This window comes from Pavona decussata, unplaced genomic scaffold (genome assembly GCF_977016875.1).
Source record: "Pavona decussata unplaced genomic scaffold, jaPavDecu1.1 SCAFFOLD_237, whole genome shotgun sequence".
NCBI classification, from domain to species: domain Eukaryota; kingdom Metazoa; phylum Cnidaria; class Anthozoa; order Scleractinia; family Agariciidae; genus Pavona; species Pavona decussata.
Window position 1 is genome coordinate 176,426 of NW_028145642.1, and position 25,316 is coordinate 201,741.

Sequence of the window (25,316 nt, forward strand, 5' to 3'; positions counted from 1 at the left end):
CCGTGGGAGCAGAGTCATAGAACTGGCCGTGAGGGGGGTAGGGTAGGCCCGCCAAAAAAGTGCAGTTTTTGGTTAACTTGAAAAATTTCTAACAAAAATGTGTCCCAACGAGGTTTTTTTTGGACGATCTTTCGATTGGCAACATTTCTGATTGAAAATGGCGATTGGCAACATTTCTGATTGAAAATGGCGACCTACCAAAATGGTCACTTTGCTTCCCCGTCCATATAGGGGTGAGTATTTGACTTTGCCTTGATCAGAGTCAAGTGAAAACATTAAAAATGGAATCAGCATGCAAGAAAACCTACTATGGAGTAGGTTTTGTGCCTCCCGTGGGAGCAGAGTCATAGAACTGGCCTTGAATGGGGTAGGGTAGGCCCGCCAAGAAAGTGCAGTTTTTGGTTAACTTGAAAAATTTCTAACAAAAATGTGTCCCAACTAGGATTTTTTTGGACGATCTTTCGATTGGCAACATTTCTGATTGAAAATGGCGATTGGCAACATTTCTGATTGAAAATGGCGACCTACCAAAATCGTCACTTTGCTTCCCCGTCCATATAGGGGTGAGTATTTGACTTTGCCTTGGTCAGAGTCAAGTGAAAACATTAAAAATGGAATCAGCACGCAAGAAAACCTACTATGGAGTAGGTTTTGTGCCTCCCGTGGGAGCAGAGTCATAGAACTGGCCGTGAGGGGGGTAGGGTAGGCCCGCCAAAAAAGTGCAGTTTTTGGTTAACTCTAAAAATTTCTAACAAAAATGTGTCCCAACTAGCTTTTTTTGGACGATCTTTCGATTGGCAACATTTGTGATTGAAAATGGCGATTAACAACATTTCTGATTCAAAATGGCGATTGGCAACATTTCTGATTGAAAATGGCGACCTACCAAAATCGTTACTTTGCTTCCCCATCCATATAGGGGTGAGTATTTGACTTTCCCTTGGTCAGAGTCAAGTGAAAACATTAAAAATGGAATCAGCATGCAAGAAAACCTACTATGAAGTAGGTTTTGTGCCTCCCGTGGGAGCAGAGTCATAGAACTGGCCGTGAGGGGGGTAGGGTGGGCCCGCCAAGAAAGTGCAGTTTTTGGTTAACTTGAAAAATTTCTAACAAAAATGTGTCCCAACTAGGTTTTTTTTGCACGATCTTTCGATTGGCAACATTTCTGATTGAAAATGGCGATTGGCAACATTTCTGATTGAAAATGGCGACGTACCAAAATCGTCACTTTGCTTCCCCGTCCATATAGGGGTGAGTATTTGACTTTGCCTTGATCAGAGTCAAGTGAAAACATTAAAAATGGAATCAGCATGCAGGAAAACCTACTATGGAGTAGGTTTTTTGCCTCCCGTGGGAGCAGAGTCATAGAACTGGCCCTGAGAGGTGTAGGGTACGCCCGCCAAAAAAGTGCAGTTTTTGGTTAACTTGAAAAATTTCTAACAAAAATGTGTAACAACTAGGTTTTTTCTGGACGATCTTTCGATTGGCAACATTTCTGATCGAAAATGGCGATTGGCAACTTTTCTGATTGAAAATGGCGACCTACCAAAATCTTCACTTTGCTTCCCCGTCCATATAGGGGTCAGTATTTGACACTTCCTTGGTCAGAGTCAAGTGAAAACATTAAAAAGAGAATCAGCATGAGAGAAAACCTAGTATGGAGTAGGTTTTGTGCCTCCCGTGGGAGCAGAGTCATAGAACTGGCCCTGAGAGGTGTAGGGTACGCCCGCCAAGAAAGTGCAGTTTTTGGTTAACTTGAAAAATTTCTAACAAAAATGTGTAACAACTAGGTTTTTTCTGGACGATCTTTCGATTGGCAACATTTCTGATCGAAAATGGCGATTGGCAACTTTTCTGATTGAAAATGGCGACCTACCAAAATCTTCACTTTGCTTCCCCGTCCATATAGGGGTGAGTATTTGACTTTGCCTTGGTCAGAGTCAAGTGAAAACATTAAAAATGGAATCAGCATGCAAGAAAACCTACTATGGAGTAGGTTTTGTGCCTCCCGTGGGAGCAGAGTCATAGAACTGGCCCTGAGGGCGGTAGGGTAGGCCCGCCAAGAAAGTGCAGTTTTTGGTTAACTTGAAAAATTTCTAACAAAAATGTGTCCCAACTAGGTTTTTTTTGGACGATCTTTCGATTGGCAACATTTCTGATTTAAAATGGCGATTGGCAACATTCATGATTGAAAATGGCGACCTACCAAAATCGTCACTTTGCTTCTCCATCCATATAGGGGTGAGTATTTGACTTTGCCTTGGTCAGAGTCAAGTGAAAACATTAAAAATGGAATCAGCATGCAAGAAAACCTACTATGGAGTAGGTTTTGTGCCTCCCGTGGGAGCAGAGTCATAGAACTGGCCGTGAGGGGTGTAGGGTAGGCCCGCCAAGAAAGTGCAGTTTTTGGTTAACTTGAAAAATTTCTAACAAAAATGTGTCCCAACTAGGTTTTTTTTGGACGATCTTTCGATTGGCAAAATTTCTGATTGAAAATGGCGATTGGCAACATTTCCTGATTGAAAATGGCGACCTACCAAAATCGTCACTTTGCTTCCCCGTCCATATAGGGGTGAGTATTTGACTTTGCCTTGGTCAGAGTTAAGTGAAAACATTAAAAATGGAATCAGCACGCAAGAAAACCTACTATGGAGTAGGTTTTGTGCCTCCCGTGGGAGCAGAGTCATAGAACTGGCCCTGAGAGGAGTAGGGTAGGCCCGCCAAGAAAGTGCAGTTTTTGGTTAACTTGAAAAATTTCTAACAAAAATGTGTCCCAGCTAGGTTTTTTTTTGACGATCTTTCGATTGGCAACATTTCTGATTGAAAATGGCGATTGGCAACATTTCTGATTGAAAATGGCGACCTACCAAAATCGTCACTTTGCTTCCCCGTCCATATAGGTGTGAGTATTTGACTTTGCCTTGGTCAGAGTCAAGTAAAAACATTAAAAATGGAATCAGCATGCAAGAAAACCTACTATGGAGTAGGTTTTGTTCCTCCCGTGGGAGCAGAGTCATAGAACTGGCCGTGAGGGGGGTAGGGTAGGCCCGCCAAAAAAATGCAGTTTTTGGTTAACTCAAAAAATTTCTAACAAAAATGTGTCCCAACTAGGTTTTTTTTGGACGATCTTTCGATTGGCAACATTTCTGATTTAAAATGGCGATTGGCAACATTCATGATTGAAAATGGCGACCTACCAAAATCGTCACTTTGCTTCTCCATCCATATAGGGGTGAGTATTTGACTTTGCCTTGGTCAGAGTCAAGTGAAAACATTAAAAATGGAATCAGCACGCAAGAAAACCTACTATGGAGTAGGTTTTGTGCCTCCCGTGGGAGCAGAGTCATAGAACTGGCCGTGAGGGGTGTAGGGTAGGCCCGCCAAGAAAGTGCAGTTTTTGGTTAACTTGAAAAATTTCTAACAAAAATGTGTCCCAACTAGGTTTTTTTTGGACGATCTTTCGATTGGCAAAATTTCTGATTGAAAATGGCGATTGGCAACATTTCCTGATTGAAAATGGCGACCTACCAAAATCGTCACTTTGCTTCCCCGTCCATATAGGGGTGAGTATTTGACTTTGCCTTGGTCAGAGTTAAGTGAAAACATTAAAAATGGAATCAGCACGCAAGAAAACCTACTATGGAGTAGGTTTTGTGCCTCCCGTGGGAGCAGAGTCATAGAACTGGCCCTGAGAGGAGTAGGGTAGGCCCGAAAAGAAAGTGCAGTTTTTGGTTAACTTGAAAAATTTCTAACAAAAATGTGTCCCAGCTAGGTTTTTTTTTGACGATCTTTCGATTGGCAACATTTCTGATTGAAAATGGCGATTGGCAACATTTCTGATTGAAAATGGCGACCTACCAAAATCGTCACTTTGCTTCCCCGTCCATATAGGTGTGAGTATTTGACTTTGCCTTGGTCAGAGTCAAGTAAAAACATTAAAAATGGAATCAGCATGCAAGAAAACCTACCATGGAATAGGTTTTGTGCCTCCCGTGGGAGCAGAGTCATAGAACTGGCCCTGAGGGGGGTAGGGTAGGCCCGCCAGAAAAGTGCAGTTTTTGGTTAACTTGAAAAATTTTTAACAAAAATGTGTCCCAACTAGGTTTTTTTTGGACGATCTTTCGATTGGCAACATTTGTGATTAAAAATGGCGATTGGCAACATTTCTGATTGAAAATGGCGACCTACCAAAATCGTCACTTTGCTTCCCCGTCCATATAGGGGTGAGTATTTGACTTTGCCTTGGTCAGAGTCAAGTGAAAACATTAAAAATGGAATCAGCATGCAAGAAAACCTACTATGGAGTAGGTTTTGTGCCTCCCGTGGGAGCAGAGTCATAGAACTGGCCCTGAGGAGGGTAGGGTAGGCCCGCTAAAACAGTGCAGTTTTTGGTTAAATTGAAAAATTTCTAACAAAAATGTGTCCCAACTAGGTTTTTTTTGGACGATCTTTCGATTGGCAACATTTCTGATTGAAAATGGCGATTGGCAACATTTCTCATTGAAAATGGCGACCTACCAAAATCGTCACTTTGCTTCTCCGTACATATAGGGGTGAGTATTTGACTTTGCCTTGGTCAGAGTCAACTGAAAACATTAAAAATGGAATCAGCATGCAAGAAAACCTACTATGGAGTAGGTTTTGTTCCTCCCGTGGGAGAAGAGTCATAGAACTCGCCCTGAGGGGGGCAGGATAGACCCGCCAAAAAAGTGCAGTTTTTGGTTAACTTGAAAAATTTGTAACAAAAATGTGTCCCAGCTAGGTTTTTTTTGGACGATCTTTTGATTGGCGACATTTCTCATTGAAAATGGCGATTGGCAACATTTCCTGATTGAAAATGGCGACCTACCAAAATCGTCACTTTGCTTCCCCATCCATATAGGGGTGAGTATTTGACTTTGCCTTGGTCAGAGTCAAGTGAAAACATTAAAAATAGAATCAGCATGCAAGAAAACCTACTATGGAGTAGGTTTTGTGCCTCCCGTGGGAGCAGAGTCATAGAACTGGCCGTGAGGGGTGTAGGGTAGGCCCGCCAAGAAAGTGCAGTTTTTGGTTAACTTGAAAAATTTCTAACAAAAATGTGTCCCAACTAGGTTTTTTTTGGACGATCTTTCGATTGGCAAAATTTCTGATTGAAAATGGCGATTGACAACATTTCCTGATTGAAAATGGCGACCTACGAAAATCGTCACTTTGCTTCCCCGTCCATATAGGGGTGAGTATTTGACTTTGCCTTGGTCAGAGTCAAGTGAAAACATTAAAAATGGAATCAGCATGCAAGAAAACCTACTATGGAGTAGGTTTTGTACCTCCCGTGAGAGCAGAGTCATAGAACTGGCCCTAAGGGGGGTAGGGTAGGCCCGCAGAGAAAGTGCAGTTTTTGGTTAACTTGAAAAATTTCTAACAAAAATGTGTCCTAACTAGGTTTTTTTTGGACGATCTCTCGATTGGCAACATTTCTGATTGAAAATGGCGATTGGCAACATTTCTGATTGAAAATGGCGACCTACCAAAATCGTCACTTTGCTTCCCCGTCCATATAGGTGTGAGTATTTGACTTTGCCTTGGTCAGAGTCAAGTGAAAACATTAAAAATGGAATCAGCATGCAAGAAAACCTACCATGGAATAGGTTTTGTGCCTCCCGTGGGAGCAGAGTCATAGAACTGGCCCTGAAGGGGGTAGGGTAGGCCCACCAGAAAAGTGCAGTTTTTGGTTAACTTGAAAAATTTTTAACAAAAATGTGTCCCAACTAGGTTTTTTTTGGACGATCTTTCGATTGGCAACATTTGTGATTAAAAATGGCGATTGGCAACATTTCTGATTGAAAATGGCGACCTACCAAAATCGTCACTTTGCTTCCCCGTCCATATAGGGGTGAGTATTTGACTTTGCCTTGGTCAGAGTCAAGTGAAAACATTAAAAATGGAATCAGCATGCAAGAAAATCTACTATGGAGTAGGTTTTGTGCCTCCCGTGGGAGCAGAGTCATAGAACTGGCCCTGAGGGGGGTAGGGTAGGCCCGCTAAAAAAGTGCAGTTTTTGGTTAAATTGAAAAATTTCTAACAAAAATGTGTCCCAACTAGGTTTTTTTTGGACGATCTTTCGATTGGCAACATTTCTGATTGAAAATGGCGATTGGCAACATTTCTCATTGAAAATGGCGACCTACCAAAATCGTCACTTTGCTTCTCCGTACATATAGGGGTGAGTATTTGACTTTGCCTTGGTCAGAGTCAAGTGAAAACATTAAAAATGGAATCAGCATGCAAGAAAACCTACTATGGAGTAGGTTTTGTGCCTCCCGTGGGAGAAGAGTCATAGAACTCGCCCTGAGGGGGGCAGGATAGACCCGCCAAAAAAGTGCAGTTTTTGGTTAACTTGAAAAATTTGTAACAAAAATGTGTCCCAGCTAGGTTTTTTTTGGACGATCTTTTGATTGGCGACATTTCTCATTGAAAATGGCGATTGGCAACATTTCCTGATTGAAAATGGCGACCTACCAAAATCGTCACTTTGCTTCCCCATCCATATAGGGGTGAGTATTTGACTTTGCCTTGGTCAGAGTCAAGTGAAAACATTAAAAATGGAATCAGCATGCAAGAAAACCTACTATGGAGTAGGTTTTGTGCCTCCCGTGGGAGCAGAGTCATAGAACTGGCCGTGAGGGGTGTAGGGTAGGCCCGCCAAGAAAGTGCAGTTTTTGGTTAACTTGAAAAATTTCTAACAAAAATGTGTCCCAACTAGGTTTTTTTTGGACGATCTTTCGATTGGCAAAATTTCTGATTGAAAATGGCGATTGACAACATTTCCTGATTGAAAATGGTGACCTACGAAAATCGTCACTTTGCTTCCCCGTCCATATAGGGGTGAGTATTTGACTTTGCCTTGGTCAGAGTCAAGTGAAAACATTAAAAATGGAATCAGCATGCAAGAAAACCTACTATGGAGTAGGTTTTGTACCTCCCGTGAGAGCAGAGTCATAGAACTGGCCCTAAGGGGGGTAGGGTAGGCCCGCAGAGAAAGTGCAGTTTTTGGTTAACTTGAAAAATTTCTAACAAAAATGTGTCCCAACTAGGTTTTTTTTGGACGATCTCTCGATTGGCAACATTTCTGATTGAAAATGGCGATTGGCAACATTTCTGATTAAAAATGGCGACCTACCAAAATCGTCACTTTGCTTCCCCGTCCATATAGGTGTGAGTATTTGACTTTGCCTTGGTCAGAGTCAAGTGAAAACATTAAAAATGGAATCAGCATGCAAGAAAGCCTACCATGGAATAGGTTTTGTGCCTCCCGTGGGAGCAGAGTCATAGAACTGGCCCTGAGGGGGGTAGGGTAGGCCCGCCAAGAAAGTGCAGTTTTTGGTTAACTTGAAAAATTTCTAACAAAAATGTGTCCAAACTAGTTATTTTTTGGACGATCTTTCGATTGGCAACATTCCTGATTGAAAAAGGCGACCTACCAAAATCGTCACTTTGCTTCCCCATTCATATAGGGGTGAGTATTTGACTTTGCCTTGGTCAGAGTCAAGTGAAAACATTAAAAATGGAATCAGCATGCAAGAAAACCTACTATGGAGTAGGTTTTGTGCCTCCCGTGGGAGCAGATTCATAGAACTGGCCGTGAGGGGTGTAGGGTAGGCCCGCCAAAAAAGGGCAGTTTTTGATTGACTTGAAATATTTCTCATAAAAATGTGTCTCAACTAGGTTTTTTTTGGACGATCTTTCGATTGGCAACATTTCTGATTGAAAATGGCGACCTACCAAAATCGTCACTTTCCTTCCCCGTCCATATAGGGGTGAGTATTTGACTTTGCCTTGGTCAGAGTCAAGTGAAAACATTAAAAATGGAATCAGCATGCAAGAAAATCTACCATGGAATAGGTTTAGTGCCTCCCGTGGGAGCAGAGTCATAGAACTGGCCCTGAGGGGGGTAGGGTAGGCCCGCCAAGAAGGTTCAGTTTTTGGTTAACTTGAAAAATTTCTAACAAAAATGTGTCGCAACTAGGTTTTTTTTGGACGATCTTTCGATTGGCAACATTTCTGATTGAAAATGGCGATTGGCAACATTTCTGATTGAAAATGGCGACCTACCAAAGTCGTCACTTTGCTTCCCCGTCCATATAGGTGTGAGTATTTGACTTTGCCTTGGTCAGAGTCAAGTGAAAACATTAAAAATGGAATCAGCATGCAAGAAAACCTACCATGGAATAGGTTTAGTGCCTCCCGTGGGAGCAGAGTCATAGAACTGGCCGTGACGGGAGGTAGGGTAGGCCCGCCAAAAAAATGCAGTTTTTAGTTAACTTGAAAGATTTCTAACAAAAATGTGTCCCAACGAGGTTTTTTTTGGACGATCTTTCGATTGGCAACATTTCTGATAGAAAATGGCGATTGGCAACATTTCTGATTGAAAATGGCGACCTACCAAAATCGTCACTTTGCTTCCCCGTCCATATAGGGGTGAGTATTTAACTTTGCCTTGGTCAGAGTCAAGTGAAAACATTAAAAATGGAATCAGCATGCAAGAAAACCTACTATGGAGTAGGTTTTGTGCCTCCCGTGGGAGCAAAGTCATAGAACTGGCCCTGAGGGGGGTAGGGTAGGCCCGCCAAGAAAGTGCAGTTTTTGTTAACTTGAAAAATTTCTAACAAAAATGTGTAACAACTAGGTTTTTTTTGGACGATCATTCGATTGGCAACATTTGTGATTGAAAATGGCGATTGGAAACATTTCTCATTGAAAATTCCGACCTACCAAAATCGTCACTTTGCTTCTCCGTACATATAGGGGTGAGTATTTGACTTTGCCTTGGTCAGAGTCAAGTGAAAACATTAAAAATGGAATCAGCATGCAAGAAAACCTACTATGGAGTAGGTTTTGTGCCTCCCGTGGGAGAAGAGTCATAGAACTCGCCCTGAGGGGGGCAGGATAGACCCGCCAAAAAAGTGCAGTTTTTGGTTAACTTGAAAAATTTCTAACAAAAATGTGTCCCGGCTAGGTTTTTTTTGGACGTTCTTTTGATTGGCAACATTTCTGATTGAAAATGGAGATTGGCAACATTTCTGATTGAAAATGGCGACCTACCAAAATCGTCACTTTGCTTCCCCGTCCATATAGGGGTGAGTATTTGACTTTGCCTTGGTCAGAGTCAAGTGAAAACATTAAAAATGAAATCAGCATTCAAGAAAACCTACTATGGAGTAGGTTTTGTGCCTCCCGTGGGAGCAGAGTCATAGAACTGGCCCTGAGGGGGGTAGGGTAGGCCCGCCAAGAAAGTGGAGTTTATGGTTAACTTGAAAAATTTCTAACGAAAATGTGTCCAAACTAGGTTTTTTTTGGACGATCTTTCGATTGGCAACATTTCTGATTGAAAATGGCGACCCACCAAAATCGTCACTTTGCTTCCCCATCCATATAGGGGTGAGTATTTGACTTTGCGTTGGTTAGAGTCAAGTGAAAACATTAAAAATGGAATCAGCATGCAAGAAAACCTACTATGGAGTAGGTTTTGTGCCTCCCGTGGGAGCAGAGTCATAGAACTGGCCGTGAGGGGTGTAGGGTAGGCCCGCCAAAAAAGGGCAGTTTTTGATTAACTTGAAAATTTTCTCATAAAAATGTGTCCCAACTAGGTTTTTTTTGGACGATCTTGCGATTGGCAACATTTCTGATTGAAAATGGCGACCTACCAAAATCGTCACTTTGCTTCCCCGTCCATATAGGGGTGAGTATTTGACATTGCCTTGGTCAGAGTCAAGTGAAAACATTAAAAATGGAATCAGCATGCAAGAAAACCTACCATGGAATAGGTTTAGTGCCTCCCGTGGGAGCAGAAACATAAAACTGGCCCTGAGGGGGGTAGGGTAGGCCCGCCAAAAAAGTGCAGTGTTTGGTTAACTTCAAAAATTTCTGACAAAAATGTGTCCCAACGAGGTTTTTTTTGGACGATCTTTCGATTGGCACCATTTCTGATTGAAAATGGCGACCTACCAAAATCGTCACTTTGCTTCCCCTTTCGATATAGGGGTGAGTATTTGACTTTGCCTTGGTCAGAGTCAAGTGAAAACATTAAAAATGGAATCAGCATGCACGAAAACCTACTATGGAGTAGGTTTTGTGCCTCCCGTGGGAGCAGAGTCATAAAACTCGCCCTGAGGGGGGCAGGATAGGCCCGCCAAAAAAGTGCAGTTTTTGGTTAACTTGAAAAATTTCTAACAAAAATGTGTCCCAACTAGGTTTTTTTTCGGACGATCTTTCGATTGGCAACATTTGTGATTGAAAATGGCGATTGGCAACATTTCTGATTGAAAATGGCGACCTACGAAAATCGTTACTTTGCTTCCCCGTCCATATAGGAATCAGCATGCAAGAAAACCTACTATGGAGTAGGTTTTGTGCCTCCTGTGGGAGCAGAGTCATAGAACTGGCCCTGAGGGGGGTAGGGTAGGCCCGCCAAGAAGGTGGAGTTTTTGGTTAACTTAAAAAAATTTCTAAGAAAAATGTGTCCATACTAGGTTTTTTTTGGACGATCTTTCGATTGGCAACATTTCTGATTGAAAATGGCGATTGGCAACATTCCTGATTAAAAATGGCGACCTACCAAAATCGTCACTTTGCTTACCCATCCATATAGGGGTGAGTATTTGACTTTGCCTTGGTCAGGCGATTGGCAACATTTCTGATTGAAAATGGCGACCTACCAAAATCGTCACTTTGCTTCCCCGTCCATATAGGGGTGAGTATTTGACTTTGCCTTGGTCAGAGTCAAGTGAAAACATTAAAAATGGAATCAGCATGCAAGAAAACCTACCATGGAGTAGGTTTTAAGCCTCCCGTGGGAGCAGAGTCATAGAACTCGCCCGGAGGGGGGTAGGGTAGGCCCGCCAAAAAAGTGCAGTTTTTGGTTAACTTGAAAAATTTCTAACAAAAATGTGTCCCAACTAGGTTTTTTTTGGACGATCTTGCGATTGGAAACATTTCTGATTGAAAATGGCGATTGGCAACATTTCTGATTGAAAATGGCGACCTACCAAAATCGTCACTTTGCTTCCCTATCCATATAGGGGTGAGTATTTGACTTTGCCTTGGTCAGAGTCAAGTGAAAACATTAAAAATGGAATCAGCATGCAAGAAAACCTACTATGGAGAAGGTTTTGTGCCTCCCGTGGGAGCAGAGTCATAGAACTGGCCGTGAGGGGGGTAGGGTAGGCCCGCCAAAAAAGTGCAGCTTTTGGTTAACTTGAAAAATTTCTAACAAAAATGTGTCCCAACTAGGTTTTTTTTGGACGATCTTTCGATTGGCAACATTTCTGATTGAAAATGGCGACCTACCAAAATCGTCACTTTGCTTCCCCGTCCATATAGGGGTGAGTATTTGACTTTGCCTTGGTCAGAGTCAAGTGAAAACATTAAAAATGGAATCAGCATGCAAGAAAACTACTATGGAGTAGGTTTTGTGCCTTCCGTGGGAGCAGAGTCATAATACTCGCCCTGAGGGGGGGAGGATAGGCCCGCCAGAAAAGTGCAGTTTTTGGTTAACTTGAAAAATTTCTAACAAAAATGTCTCCCAACTAGGTTTTTTTTGGACGATCTTTCGATTGGCAACATTTCTGATTGAAAATGGCGATTGGCAACATTTCTGATTGAAAATGGCGACCTACCAAAATCGTCACTTTGCTTTTCCGTGCATATAGGGGTGAGTATTTGACTTTGCCTTGGTCAGAGTCAAGTGAAAACATTAAAAATGGAATCAGGATGCAAGAAAACCTACTATGGAGTAGGTTTTGTGCCTCCCGTGGGAGCAGAGTCATAGAACTGCCCGTGAGGGGGGTATGGTAGGCCCGCCAAGAAAGTGCAGTTTTTGGTTAAATTGAAAAATTTCTAACAAAAATGTGTCCCAACTAGGTTTTTTTTTTTTGATCTTTCGATTGGCAACATTTCTTATTGAAAATGGCGATTGGCAACAGTTCTGATTGAAAATGGCGACCTAATAAAATCCTCACTTTGCTTCCCCGTCCATATAGGGGTGAGTATTTGACTTTGCCTTAGTCAGAGTCAAGTGAAAACATTAAAAATGGAATCAGCATGCAAGAAAACGTACTATGGAGTAGGTTTTGTGCCTCCCGCTGGAGCAGAGTCATAGAACTGGCCCTCAGGGGGGTAGGGTAGGCCCGCCAAAAAAGTGCAGTTTTTGGTTAACTTGAATAATTTCTAACAAAAATGTGTCCCAACTAGGTTTTTGTTGGAGGATCTTTCGATTGGCAACATTTCTGATTGAAAATGGCGATTGGCAACATTTCTGATTGAAAATGGCGACCAACCAAAATCGTCACTTTGCTTCCCCGTCCATATAGGGGTGAGTATTTGACTTTGCCTTGGTCAGAGTCAAGAGAAAACAATAAAAATGGAATCAGCATGCAAGAAAACTACTATGGAGTAGGTTTTGTGCTTCCCGTGGGAGCAGAGTCATAGAACTCGCCCTGAGGGGGGGAGAATAGGCCCGCCAAAAAAGTGCAGTTTTTGGTTAACTTGAAAAATTTCTAACAAAAATGTGTCCCAACTAGGTTTTTTTTGGACGATCTTTCGATTGGCAACATTTCTGATTGAAAATGGCGACCTACCAAAATCGTCACTTTGCTTTCCCGTGCATATAGGGGTGAGTATTTGACTTTGCCTTGGTCAGAGTCAAGTGAAAACATTAAAAATGGAATCAGGATGCAAGAAAACTACTATGGAGTAGGTTTTGTGCTTCCCGTGGGAGCAGAGTCATAGAACTCGCCCTGAGGGGGGGAGAATAGGCCCGCCAAAAAAGTGCAGTTTTTGGTTAACTTGAAAAATTTCTAACAAAAATGTGTCCCAACTAGGTTTTTTTTGGACGATCTTTCGATTGGCAACATTTCTGATTGAAAATGGCGACCTACCAAAATCGTCACTTTGCTTTCCCGTGCATATAGGGGTGAGTATTTGACTTTGCCTTGGTCAGAGTCAAGTGAAAACATTAAAAATGGAATCAGGATGCAAGAAAACCTACTATGGAGTAGGTTTTGTGCCTCCCGTGGGAGCAGAGTCATAGAACTGGCCGTGAGGGGGGTAGGGTAGGCCCGCCAAGAAAGTGCAGTTTTTGGTTAAATTGAAAAATTTCGAACAAAAATGTGTCCCAACTAGGTTTTTTTTGGAGGATCTTTCGATTGGCAACATTTCTGATTGAAAATGGCGATTGGCAACAGTTCTGATTGAAAATGGCGACCTAATAAAATCCTCACTTTGCTTCCCCGTCCATATAGGTGTGAGTATTTGACTTTGCCGTGATCAGAGTCAAGTGAAAACATTAAAAATGGAATCAGCATGCAAGAAAACCTACCATGGAATAGGCTTTGTGCCTCCCGTGGGAGCAGAGTCATAGAACTGGCCCTGAGGGGGGTAGGGTAGGCCCGCCAAAAAAGTGCAGTCTTTGGTTAACTTGAAACATTTCTAACAAAAATGTGTCCCAACTAGGTTTTTTTTGGACGATCTTTCGATTGGCAACATTTCTGATTGAAAATAGCGATTGGCCACATTTCTGATTGAAAATGGCGACCTAATAAAATCCTCACTTTGCTTCCCCGTCCATATAGGGGTGAGTATTTGACTTTGCCTTGGTCAGAGTCAAGGGAAAACATTAAAAATGGAATCAGGATGCAAGAAAGCCTACTATGGAGTAGGTTTTGTGCCTCCCGTGGGAGCAGAGTCATAGAACTGGCCCTGAGGGGAGTAGGGTAGGCCCGCCAAGAAAGTGCAGTTTTTGGTTAACTTGAAAAATTTCTAACAAAAATGTGTCCCAACTAGGTTTTTCCTGGACGATCTTTCGATTGGCAACATTTGTGATTGAAAATGGCGATTGGCAACATTTCTGATTGAAAATGGCGACCTACCAAAATCGTCACTTTGCTTCCCCGTCCATATAGGGGTGAGTATTTGACTTTGCCTTGGTCAGAGTCAAGTGAAAACATTAAAAATGGAATCAGCATGCAAGAAAACCTACCATGGAGTAGGTCTTGTGCCTCCCGGGGGAGCAGAGTCATAGAAGAGGCCCTGAGGGGGGTAGGGTAGGCCCGCCAAGAAAGTGCAGTTTTTGGTTAACTTGAAAAATTTTCTAACAAAAATGTGTCCCAACTAGGTTTTTTTTGGACGATCGTTCGATTGGCAACATTTCTGATTAAAAATGGCGATTGGCAACATTTCTGATTGAAAATGGCGACGTACCAAAATCGTCACTTTGCTTCCCCGTCCATATAGGGGTAATTATTTGACTTTGCCTTGGTCAGAGTCAAGTGAAAACATTAAAAATGGAATCAGCATGCAAGAAAACCTACTATGGAGTAGGTTTTGTGCCTCCCCTGGGAGCAGAGTCATAGAACTGGCCCTGAGAGGAGTAGCGTAGGCCCGCCAAGAAAGTGCAGTTTTTGGTTAACTTGAAAAATTTCCAACAAAAATGTGTCCCAACTAGGTTTTTTTTGGACGATCTTTCGATTGGCAACATTTCTGATTGAAAATGGCGATTGCCAACATTTCTGATTGAAAATGGCGACCTACCAAAATCGTCACTTTGCTTCCCCATCCATATAGGGGTGAGTATTTGACTTTGCCTTGGTCAGAGTCAAGTGAAAACATTAAAAATGGAATCAGCATGCAAGAAAACCTACTATGGAGTAGGTTTTGTGCCTCCCGTGGGAGCAGAGTCATAGAACTGGCCGTGAGGGGGGTATGGTAGGCCCGCCAAAAAAGTGCAGTTTTTGGTTAACTTGAAAAATTTCTAAAGAAAATGTGTCCCAACTAGGTTTTTTTTGGACGATCTTTCGATTGGCAACATGTCTGATTGAAAATGGCGATTGGCAACATTTCTGATTGAAAATGGCGACCTACCAAAATCGTCACTTTGCTTCCCCGTCCATATAGGGGTGAGTATTTGACTTTGCCTTGGTCAGAGTCAAGTGAAAACATTAAAATGGAATCAGCATGCACGAAAACCTACTATGGAGTAGGTTTTGTGCCTCCCGCTGGAGGAGAGTCATAGAACTGGCCCTGAGGGGGGTAGGGTAGGCCCGCCAAGAAAGTGCAGTTTTTGGTTAAATTGAAAAATTTCTAACAAAAATGTGTCCCAACTAGGTTTTTTTTGGACGATCTTTCGATTGGCAACATTTCTGATTGAAAATGGCGATTGGCAACATTTCTGATTGAAAATGGCGACCTACCAAAATCGTCACTTTGCTTCCCCGTCCATATATATTTGACTTTGCCTTGGCAACATTTCTGATTGAAAATGGCGATTGGCAACATTTCTGATTGAAAATGGCGACCTACCAAGATCGTCACTTTGCTTCCCCATCCATATAGGGGTGAGTATTTGACTTTGCCTTGGTCAGAGTCAAGTGAAAACATTAAAAACTGAATCAGCATACAAGAAAACCTACTATGGAGTAGGTTTTGTGCCTCCCGTGGGAGCAGAGTCATAGAACTGGCCGTGAGGGGTGTAGGGTAGGCCCGCCAAAAAAGGGCAGTTTTTGATTAACATGAAAAATTTCTAACAAAAATGTGTCCCAACTAGGTTTTTTTTGGACGATCTTTCGATTGGCAACATTTGTGATTGAAAATGGCGATTGGCAACATTTCTGATTGAAAATGGCGACCTACCAAAATCGTCACTTTGCTTCCCCGTCCATATAGGGTGAGTATTTGACTTTGCCTTGGTCAGAGTCAAGTGAAAACATTAAAAATGGAATCAGCATGCACGAAAACCTACCATGGAATAGGTTTTGTGCCTCCCGTCGGAGCAGAGGCATAGAACTGGCCCTGAATGGGGTAGGGTAGGCCCGCCAAAAAAGTGCAGTTTTTGGTTAACTTTAAAAATTTCTAACAAAAATGTGTCCCAACTAGGTTTTTTTTGGACGATGTTTGGATTGGCAACATTTCTGATTGAAAATGGCGATTGGCAACATTTCTGATTGAAAATGGCGACCTACCAAAATCGTCACTTTGCTTCGCCGTCCATATAGGGGTGAGTATTTGACTTTGCCTTGGTCAGAGTTAAGTGAAAACATTAAAAATGGAATCAGCATGCAAGAAAACCTACTATGGAGTAGGTTTTGTGCCTCCCGTGGGAGCAGAGTCATAGAACTGGCCCTGAGGGGGGTACGGTCGGCCCGCCAAGAAAGTGCAGTTTTTGGTTAACTTGAAAAATTTCTAACAAAAATGTGTCCCAACTAGGTTTTTTTTGGACGATCTTTCGATTGGCAACATTTCTGATTGAAAATGGCGATTGGCAACATTTTTGATTGAAAATGGCGACCTACCAAAATCGTCACTTTGCTTCCCCGTCCATATAGGGGTGAGTATTTGACTTTGCCTTGGTCAGAGTCAAGTGAAAACATTAAAAATGGAATCAGCATCCAAGAAAACTACTATGGAGTAAGTTTTGTCCCTCCCGTGGGAGCAGAGTCATAGAACTCGCCCTGAGGAGGGGAGGATAGGCCCGCCAAAAAAGTGCAGTTTTTGGTTAACTTGAAAAATTTCTAACAAAAATGTGTCCCAACTAGGTTTTTGTTGGACAATCTTTCGATTGGCAACATTTCTGATTGAAAATGGCGATTGGCAACATTTCTGATTGAAAATGGCGACCTACCAAAATCGTCACTTTCCTTTCCCGTGAATATAGGGGTGAGTATTTGACTTTGCCTTGGTCAGAGTCAAGTGAAAACATTAAAAATGGAATCAGCATGCAAGAAAACCTACTATGTAGTAGGTGTTGTGCCTCCCGTGGGAGCAGAGTCATAGAACTGGCCCTGAGGGGGGTAGGATGAGCCCGCCAAGAAAGTGCAGTTTTTGGTTAAATTGAAAAATTTCTAACAAAAATGTGTCCCAACTAGGTTTTTTTTGGACGATCTTTCGATTGGCAACATTTCTGATTGAAAATGGCAATTTGCAACATTTCCGATTGAAAATGGTGACCTAATAAAATCCTCACTTTGCTTCCCCGTCCATATAGGGGTGAGTATTTGACTTTGCCTTGGTCAGAGTCAAGTGAAAACATTAAAAATGGAATCAGCATGCAAGAAAACCTACTATGTAGTAGGTGTTGTGCCTCCCCTGGGTGCAGAGTCATTGAACTGGCCCTGAGAGGAGTAGGGTAGGCCCGTCAAGAAAGTGCAGTTTTTGGTTAACTTGAAAAATTTCCAACAAAAATGTGTCCCAACTAGGTTTTTTTTGGACCATCTTTCGATTAGCAACATTTCTGATTGAAAATGGCGATTGGCAACATTTCTGATTGAAAAAGGCGACCTACCAAAATCGTCACTTTGCTTCCCCGTCCATATAGGAGTGAGTATTTGACTTTGCCTTGGTCAGAGTCAAGTGAAAACATTCAAATGGAATCAGCATGCAAAAACACCTACTATGGAGTAGGTTTTGTGCCTCCCGTGAGAGCAGAGTCATAGAACCGGCCCTGAGGGGGGTAGGGTAGGCCCGCCAAGAAAGTGCAGTTTTTGGTTAACTTGAAAAATTTCTAACAAATATGTGTCCAAACTAGGTTTTTTTGGGACGATCTTTCGATTGGCAACATTTCTGATTGAAAATGGCGATTGGCAACATTTCTGATTGAAAATGGCGACCTACCAAAATCGTCACTTTGCTTCCCCGTGCATATAGGTGTGAGTATTTGACTTTGCCTTGGTCAGAGTCAAGTGAAAACATTAATAATGGAATCAGCATGCAAGAAAACCTACCATGGAATAGGTTTTGTGCCTCCCTGGGAGCAGAGTCATAGAACTGGCCCTGAGGGGTGTAGGGTAGCCCGCCAAAAAAGTGCAGTCTTTGGTTAACTTGAAAATTTTCTAACAAAAATGTGTCCCAACTAGGTTTTTTTTGGACGATCTTTCGATTGGCAACATTTGTGATTGAAAATGGCGATTGGCAACATTTCTGATTGAAAATGGCGACCTACCAAAATCGTCACTTTGCTTCCCCGTCCATATAGGGGTGAGTATTTTACTTTGCCTTGGTCAGAGTCAAGTGAAAACATTAAAAATGGAATCAGCATGCAAGAAAACCTACTATGGAGTAGGTTTTGTGCCTCCCGTGGGAGCAGAGTCATAGAACTGGCCGTAAGGGGGGTAGGGTAGGCCCGCCAAAAAAGTGCAGTTTTTGGTTAACTTGAAAGATTTCTAACAAAAATGTGTCCCAACGAGGTTTTTTTTGGACGATCTTTCGATTGGCAACATTTCTGATTGAAAATGGCGATTGGCAACATTTCTGATTGAAAATGGCGACCTACCAAAATCGTCACTTTGCTTCCCCGTCCATATAGGGGTGAGTATCTGACTTTGCCTTGGTCAGAGTCAAGTGAAAACATTAAAAATGGAATCAGCATGCAAGAAAACCTACTATGGAGTAGGGTTTGTGCCTCCCGTGGGAGCAGAGTCATAGAACTGGCCCTGAGAAGGGTATGGTAGGCCCGCCAAGAAAGTGCAGTTTTCTGTTAACTTGAAAAATTTCTAACAAAAATGTGTCCCAACTAGGTTTTTTTTGGACAATGTTTCGATTGGCAACATTTCTGATTGAAAATGGCGACCTACCAAAATCGTCACTTTGCTTCCCCGTCCACATAGGGGTGAGTATTTGACTTTGCCTTGGTCAGAGTCAAGTGAAAACATTAAAAATGGAATCAGCATGCAAGAAAACCTACTATGGAGTAGGTTTTGTGCCTCCCGTGGGAGCAGAGTCATAGAACTGGCCGTAAGGGGGGTAGTGTAGGCCTGCCAAAAAAGTGCAGTTTTTGGTTAACTTGAAAATTTTCTAACAAAAATGTGTCCCAACGAGGTTTTTTTTGGACGATCTTTCGATTGGCAACATTTGTGATTGAAAATGGCGATTGGCAACATTTCTGATTGAAAATGGCGACCAACCAAAATCGTCACTTTGCTTCCCCGTTCATATAGGGGTGAGTATTTGACTTTGCCTTGGTCAGAGTCAAGTGAAAACATTAAAAATGGAATCAGCATGCAAGAAAACCTACTATGGAGTAGGTTTTGTGCCTCCCGTGGGAGCAGAGTCATAGAACCGGCCCTGAGGGGGGTAGAGTAGGCCCGCCAAGAAAGTGCAGTTTTTGGTTAACTTGAAAAATTTCTAACAAAAATGTGTCTTAACTAGGATTTTTTTGGACGATCTTTCGATTGGCAACATTTGTGATTGAAAATGGCGATTGGCAACATTTCTGATTGAAAATGGCGACCTACCAAAATCGTCACTTTGCTTCCCCGTCCATATAGGTGTGAGTATTTGACTTTGCGTTGGTCAGAGTCAAATGAAAACATTAAAAATGGAATCAGCATGCAAGAAAACCTACTATGGAGTAGGTTTTGTGCCTCCCGTGGGAGCAGAGTCATAGAACTGGCCCTGAGGGGGGTAGGGTAGGCCCGCCAAAAAAGTGCAGTTTTTGGTTAACTTTAAAAATTTCTAACAAAAATGTGTAAGAACTAGGTTTTTTTTGGACGATCATTCGATTGGCAACATTTCTGATTAAAAATGGCGACCTACCAAAATCGTCACTTTGCTTCCCCGTCCATATAGGGGTGAGTATTTGACTTTACCTTGGTCAGAGTCAAGTGAAAACATTAAAAATGGAATCAGCATGCAAGAAAACCTACTATGGAGTACGTTTTGTGCCTCCCGTGGGAGCAGAGTCATAGAACTGGCCCTGAGGGGGGTAGGGTAGGCCCGCCAAAAAAGTGCAGTTTTTGGTTAACTTTAAAAATTTCTAACAAAAATGTGTAAGAACTAGGTTTTTTTGGGACGATCTTTCGATTGGCAACATTTCTGATTGAAAATGGCGATTGGCAACATTTCTGATTGAAAATGGCGACCTACCAAAATCGTCACTTTGCTTCCCCGTGCATATAGGTGTGAGTATTTGACTTTGCCTTGGTCAGAGTCAAGTGAAAACATTAAAAATGGAATCAGCATGCAAGAAAACCTACCATGGAATAGGTTTTGTGCCTCCCGTGGGAGCAGAGTCATAGACCTGGCCCTGAGGGGGGTAGGGTAGCCCGCCAAAAAAGTGCAGTCTTTGGTTAACTTGAAAATTTTCTAACAAAAATGTGTCCCAACTAGGTTTTTTTTGGACGATCTTTCGATTGGCAACATTTGTGATTGAAAATGGCGATTGGCAACATTTCTGATTGAAAATGGCGACCTACCAAAATCGTCACTTTGCTTCCCCGTCCATATAGGGGTGAGTATTTGACTTTGCCTTGGTCAGAGTCAAGTGAAAACATTAAAAATGGAATCAGCATGCAAGAAAACCTACTATGGAGTAGGTTTTGTGCCTCCCGTGGGAGCAGAGTCATAGAACTGGCCGTAAGGGGGGTAAGGTAGGCCCGCCAAAAAAGTGCAGTTTTTGGTTAACTTGAAAGATTTCTAACAAAAATGTGTCCCAACGAGGTTTTTTTTGGACGATCTTTCGATTGGCAACATTTCTGATTGAAAATGGCGATTGGCAACATTTCTGATTGAAAATGGCGACCTACCAAAATCGTCACTTTGCTTCCCCGTCCATATAGGTGTGAGTATCTGACTTTGCCTTGGTCAGAGTCAAGTGAAAACATTAAAAATGGAATCAGCATGCAAGAAAACCTACTATGGAGTAGGTTTTGTGCCTCCCACGGGAGCAGAGTCATAGAACTGGCCCTGAGGGGGGTATGGTAGGCCCGCCAAGAAAGTGCAGTTTTCAGTTAACTTGAAAAATTTCTAACAAAAATGTGTCCCAACGAGGTTTTTTTTGGACGATCTTTCGATTGGCAACATTTGTGATTGAAAATGGCGATTGGCAACATTTCTGATTGAAAATGGCGACCTACCAAAATCGTCACTTTGCTTCCCCGTCCTTATAGGGGTGAGTATTTGACTTTGCCTTGGTCAGAGTCAAGTGAAAACATTAAAAATGGAATCAGCATGCAAGAAAACCTACTATGGAGTAGGTTTTGTGCCTCCCGTGGGAGCAGAGTCATAGAACCGGCCCTGAGGGGGGCAGGGTAGGCCCGCCAAAAAAGTGCAGTTTTTGGTTAACTTTAAAAATTTCTAACAAAAATGTGTAAGAACTAGGTTTTTTTTGGACGATCATTCGATTGGCAACATTTCTGATTAAAAATGGCGATTGGCAACATTTCTGATTGAAAATGGCGACCTACGAAAATCGTCACTTTGCTTCCCCGTCCATATAGGGGTGAGTATTTGACTTTGCCTTGGTCAGAGTCAAGTGAAAACATTAAAAATGGAATCAGCATGCAAGAAAACCTATTCTGGAGTAGGTTTTGTGCCTCCCGTGGGAGCAGAGTCATAGAGCTGGCTCTGAGCGGGGTAGGGTAGGCCCGCCAAGAAAGTGCAGTTTTTGGTTAACTCGAAAAATTTCTAACAAAAATGTGTAAGAACTAGGTTTTTTTTGGACGATCATTCGATTGGCAACATTTCTGATTAAAAATGGCGATTTTTAACATTTCTGATTGAAAATGGCGACCTACCAAAATCGTCACTTTGCTTCCCCGTCCATATAGGGGTGAGTATTTGACTTTGCCTTGGTCAGAGTCAAGTGAAAACATTAATAATGGAATTAGCATGCAAGAAAACCTACTATGGGGTAGGTTTTGTGCCTCCCGTGGGAGCAGAGTCATAGAACTCGCCCTGAGAAGGGCAGGATAGGCCCGCCAACAAAGTGCAGTTTTTGGTTAACTTGAAAAATTTCTAACAAAAATGTGTCCCAACTAGGTTTTTTTTGGACGATCTTTCGATTGGCAACATTTCTGATTGAAAATGGCGATTGGCAACATTTCTGATTGAAAATGGCGACCTACCAAAATCGTCACTTTGCTTCCCCGTCCATATGGGTGTGAGTATTTGATTCTTCCTTGGTCAGAGTCAAGTGAAAACATTAAAAATGGAATCAGTATGCAAGAAAACCTACCATGGAATAGGTTTTGTGCCTCCCGTGGGAGCAGAGTCATAGAACTGGCCCTGAGGGGGGTAGGGTAGGCCCGCCAAAAAAGTTGAAGTTTTGGTTAACTTGAAAAATTTCTAACAAAAATGTGTCCCAACTAGGTTCTTTTTGGACGATCTTTCGATTGGCAAGATTTCTGATTGAAAATGGCGATTGGCAACATTTCTGATTGAAAATGGCGACCTACCAAAATCGTCACTTTGCTTCCCCGTCCATATAGGGGTGAGTATTTGACTTTGCCTTTGTCAGAGTCAAGTGAAAACATTAAAAATGGAATCAGCATGCAAGAAAACCTACTATGGAGTAGGTTTTGTGCCTCCCGTGGGAGCAGAGTCATAGAACTGGCCCTGAGGGGGGTAGGGTAGGCCCGCCAAAAAAGTGCAGTTTTTGGTTAACTTAAAAAATTTCTAACAAAAATGTGTCCCAATCAGGTTTTTTTTGGACGATCCTTCGATTGGCAAGATTTCTGATTGAAAATGGCGATTGGCAACATGTCTGTTTCAAAATGGCGACCTACCAAAATCGTCACTTTGCTTCCCCGTCAATATATGGGTGAGTATTTGACTTTGCCTTGGTCAGAGTCAAGTGAAAACATTAAAAATGGAATCAGCATGCAAGAAAACCTACTATGGAGTAGGTTTTGTGCCTCCCGTGGGAGCAGAGTCATAGAACTGGCCCTGAGGGGGGTTGGGTAGGCCCGCCAAAAAAGTGCAGTTTTTGGTTAACTTGAAAAATTTCTAACAAAAATGTGTTCCAACTAGGTTTTTTTTGGACGATCTTTCGATTCGCAACATTTCTGATTGAAAATGGCGATTGGCAACATTTCTGATTAAAAATGGCGACCTACCAAAATCGTCACTTTTCTTCCCCGTCCATATAGGGGTGAGTATTTGACTTTACCTTGGTCAGAGTCAAGTGAAAACATTAAAAATGGAATCAGGATGCAAGAAAACCTTTTATGGAGTAGGTTTTTTGCCTCCCGTGGGCGCAGAGTCATAGAACTGGCCCTGAGGGGGGTAGGGTAGGCCCGCCAAAAAATTGCAGTTTTTGGTTAACTTAAAAAATTTCTAACAAAAATGTGTCCCAACTAGGTTTTTCTTGGACGATCTTTCGATTGGCAACATTTCTGAATGAAAATGGCGATTGGCAACATTTCTGATTGAAAATGGCGACCTACCAAAATCGTCACTTTGCTTCCCCGTCCATATAGGGGTGAGTATTTTACTTTGCCTTGGTCAGAGTCAAGTGAAAACATTAAAAATGGAATCAGCATGCAAGAAAACCTACTATGGAGTAGGTTTTGTGCCTCCCGTGGGAGCAGAGTCATAGAACTGGCCGTAAGGGGGGTAGGGTAGGCCCGCCAAAAAAGTGCAGTTTTTGGTTAACTTGAAAGATTTCTAACAAAAATGTGTCCCAACGAGGTTTTTTTTGGACGATCTTTCGATTGGCAACATTTCTGATTGAAAATGGCGATTGGCAACATTTCTGATTGAAAATGGCGACCTACCAAAATCGTCACTTTGCTTCCCCGTCCATATAGGGGTGAGTATCTGACTTTGCCTTGGTCAGAGTCAAGTGAAAACATTAAAAATGGAATCAGCATGCAAGAAAACCTACTATGGAGTAGGGTTTGTGCCTCCCGTGGGAGCAGAGTCATAGAACTGGCCCTGAGAAGGGTATGGTAGGCCCGCCAAGAAAGTGCAGTTTTCTGTTAACTTGAAAAATTTCTAACAAAAATGTGTCCCAACTAGGTTTTTTTTGGACAATGTTTCGATTGGCAACATTTCTGATTGAAAATGGCGACCTACCAAAATCGTCACTTTGCTTCCCCGTCCACATAGGGGTGAGTATTTGACTTTGCCTTGGTCAGAGTCAAGTGAAAACATTAAAAATGGAATCAGCATGCAAGAAAACCTACTATGGAGTAGGTTTTGTGCCTCCCGTGGGAGCAGAGTCATAGAACTGGCCGTAAGGGGGGTAGTGTAGGCCTGCCAAAAAAGTGCAGTTTTTGGTTAACTTGAAAATTTTCTAACAAAAATGTGTCCCAACGAGGTTTTTTTTGGACGATCTTTCGATTGGCAACATTTGTGATTGAAAATGGCGATTGGCAACATTTCTGATTGAAAATGGCGACCAACCAAAATCGTCACTTTGCTTCCCCGTTCATATAGGGGTGAGTATTTGACTTTGCCTTGGTCAGAGTCAAGTGAAAACATTAAAAATGGAATCAGCATGCAAGAAAACCTACTATGGAGTAGGTTTTGTGCCTCCCGTGGGAGCAGAGTCATAGAACCGGCCCTGAGGGGGGTAGAGTAGGCCCGCCAAGAAAGTGCAGTTTTTGGTTAACTTGAAAAATTTCTAACAAAAATGTGTCTTAACTAGGATTTTTTTGGACGATCTTTCGATTGGCAACATTTGTGATTGAAAATGGCGATTGGCAACATTTCTGATTGAAAATGGCGACCTACCAAAATCGTCACTTTGCTTCCCCGTCCATATAGGTGTGAGTATTTGACTTTGCGTTGGTCAGAGTCAAATGAAAACATTAAAAATGGAATCAGCATGCAAGAAAACCTACTATGGAGTAGGTTTTGTGCCTCCCGTGGGAGCAGAGTCATAGAACTGGCCCTGAGGGGGGTAGGGTAGGCCCGCCAAAAAAGTGCAGTTTTTGGTTAACTTTAAAAATTTCTAACAAAAATGTGTAAGAACTAGGTTTTTTTTGGACGATCATTCGATTGGCAACATTTCTGATTAAAAATGGCGACCTACCAAAATCGTCACTTTGCTTCCCCGTCCATATAGGGGTGAGTATTTGACTTTACCTTGGTCAGAGTCAAGTGAAAACATTAAAAATGGAATCAGCATGCAAGAAAACCTACTATGGAGTACGTTTTGTGCCTCCCGTGGGAGCAGAGTCATAGAACTGGCCCTGAGGGGGGTAGGGTAGGCCCGCCAAAAAAGTGCAGTTTTTGGTTAACTTTAAAAATTTCTAACAAAAATGTGTAAGAACTAGGTTTTTTTGGGACGATCTTTCGATTGGCAACATTTCTGATTGAAAATGGCGATTGGCAACATTTCTGATTGAAAATGGCGACCTACCAAAATCGTCACTTTGCTTCCCCGTGCATATAGGTGTGAGTATTTGACTTTGCCTTGGTCAGAGTCAAGTGAAAACATTAAAAATGGAATCAGCATGCAAGAAAACCTACCATGGAATAGGTTTTGTGCCTCCCGTGGGAGCAGAGTCATAGACCTGGCCCTGAGGGGGGTAGGGTAGCCCGCCAAAAAAGTGCAGTCTTTG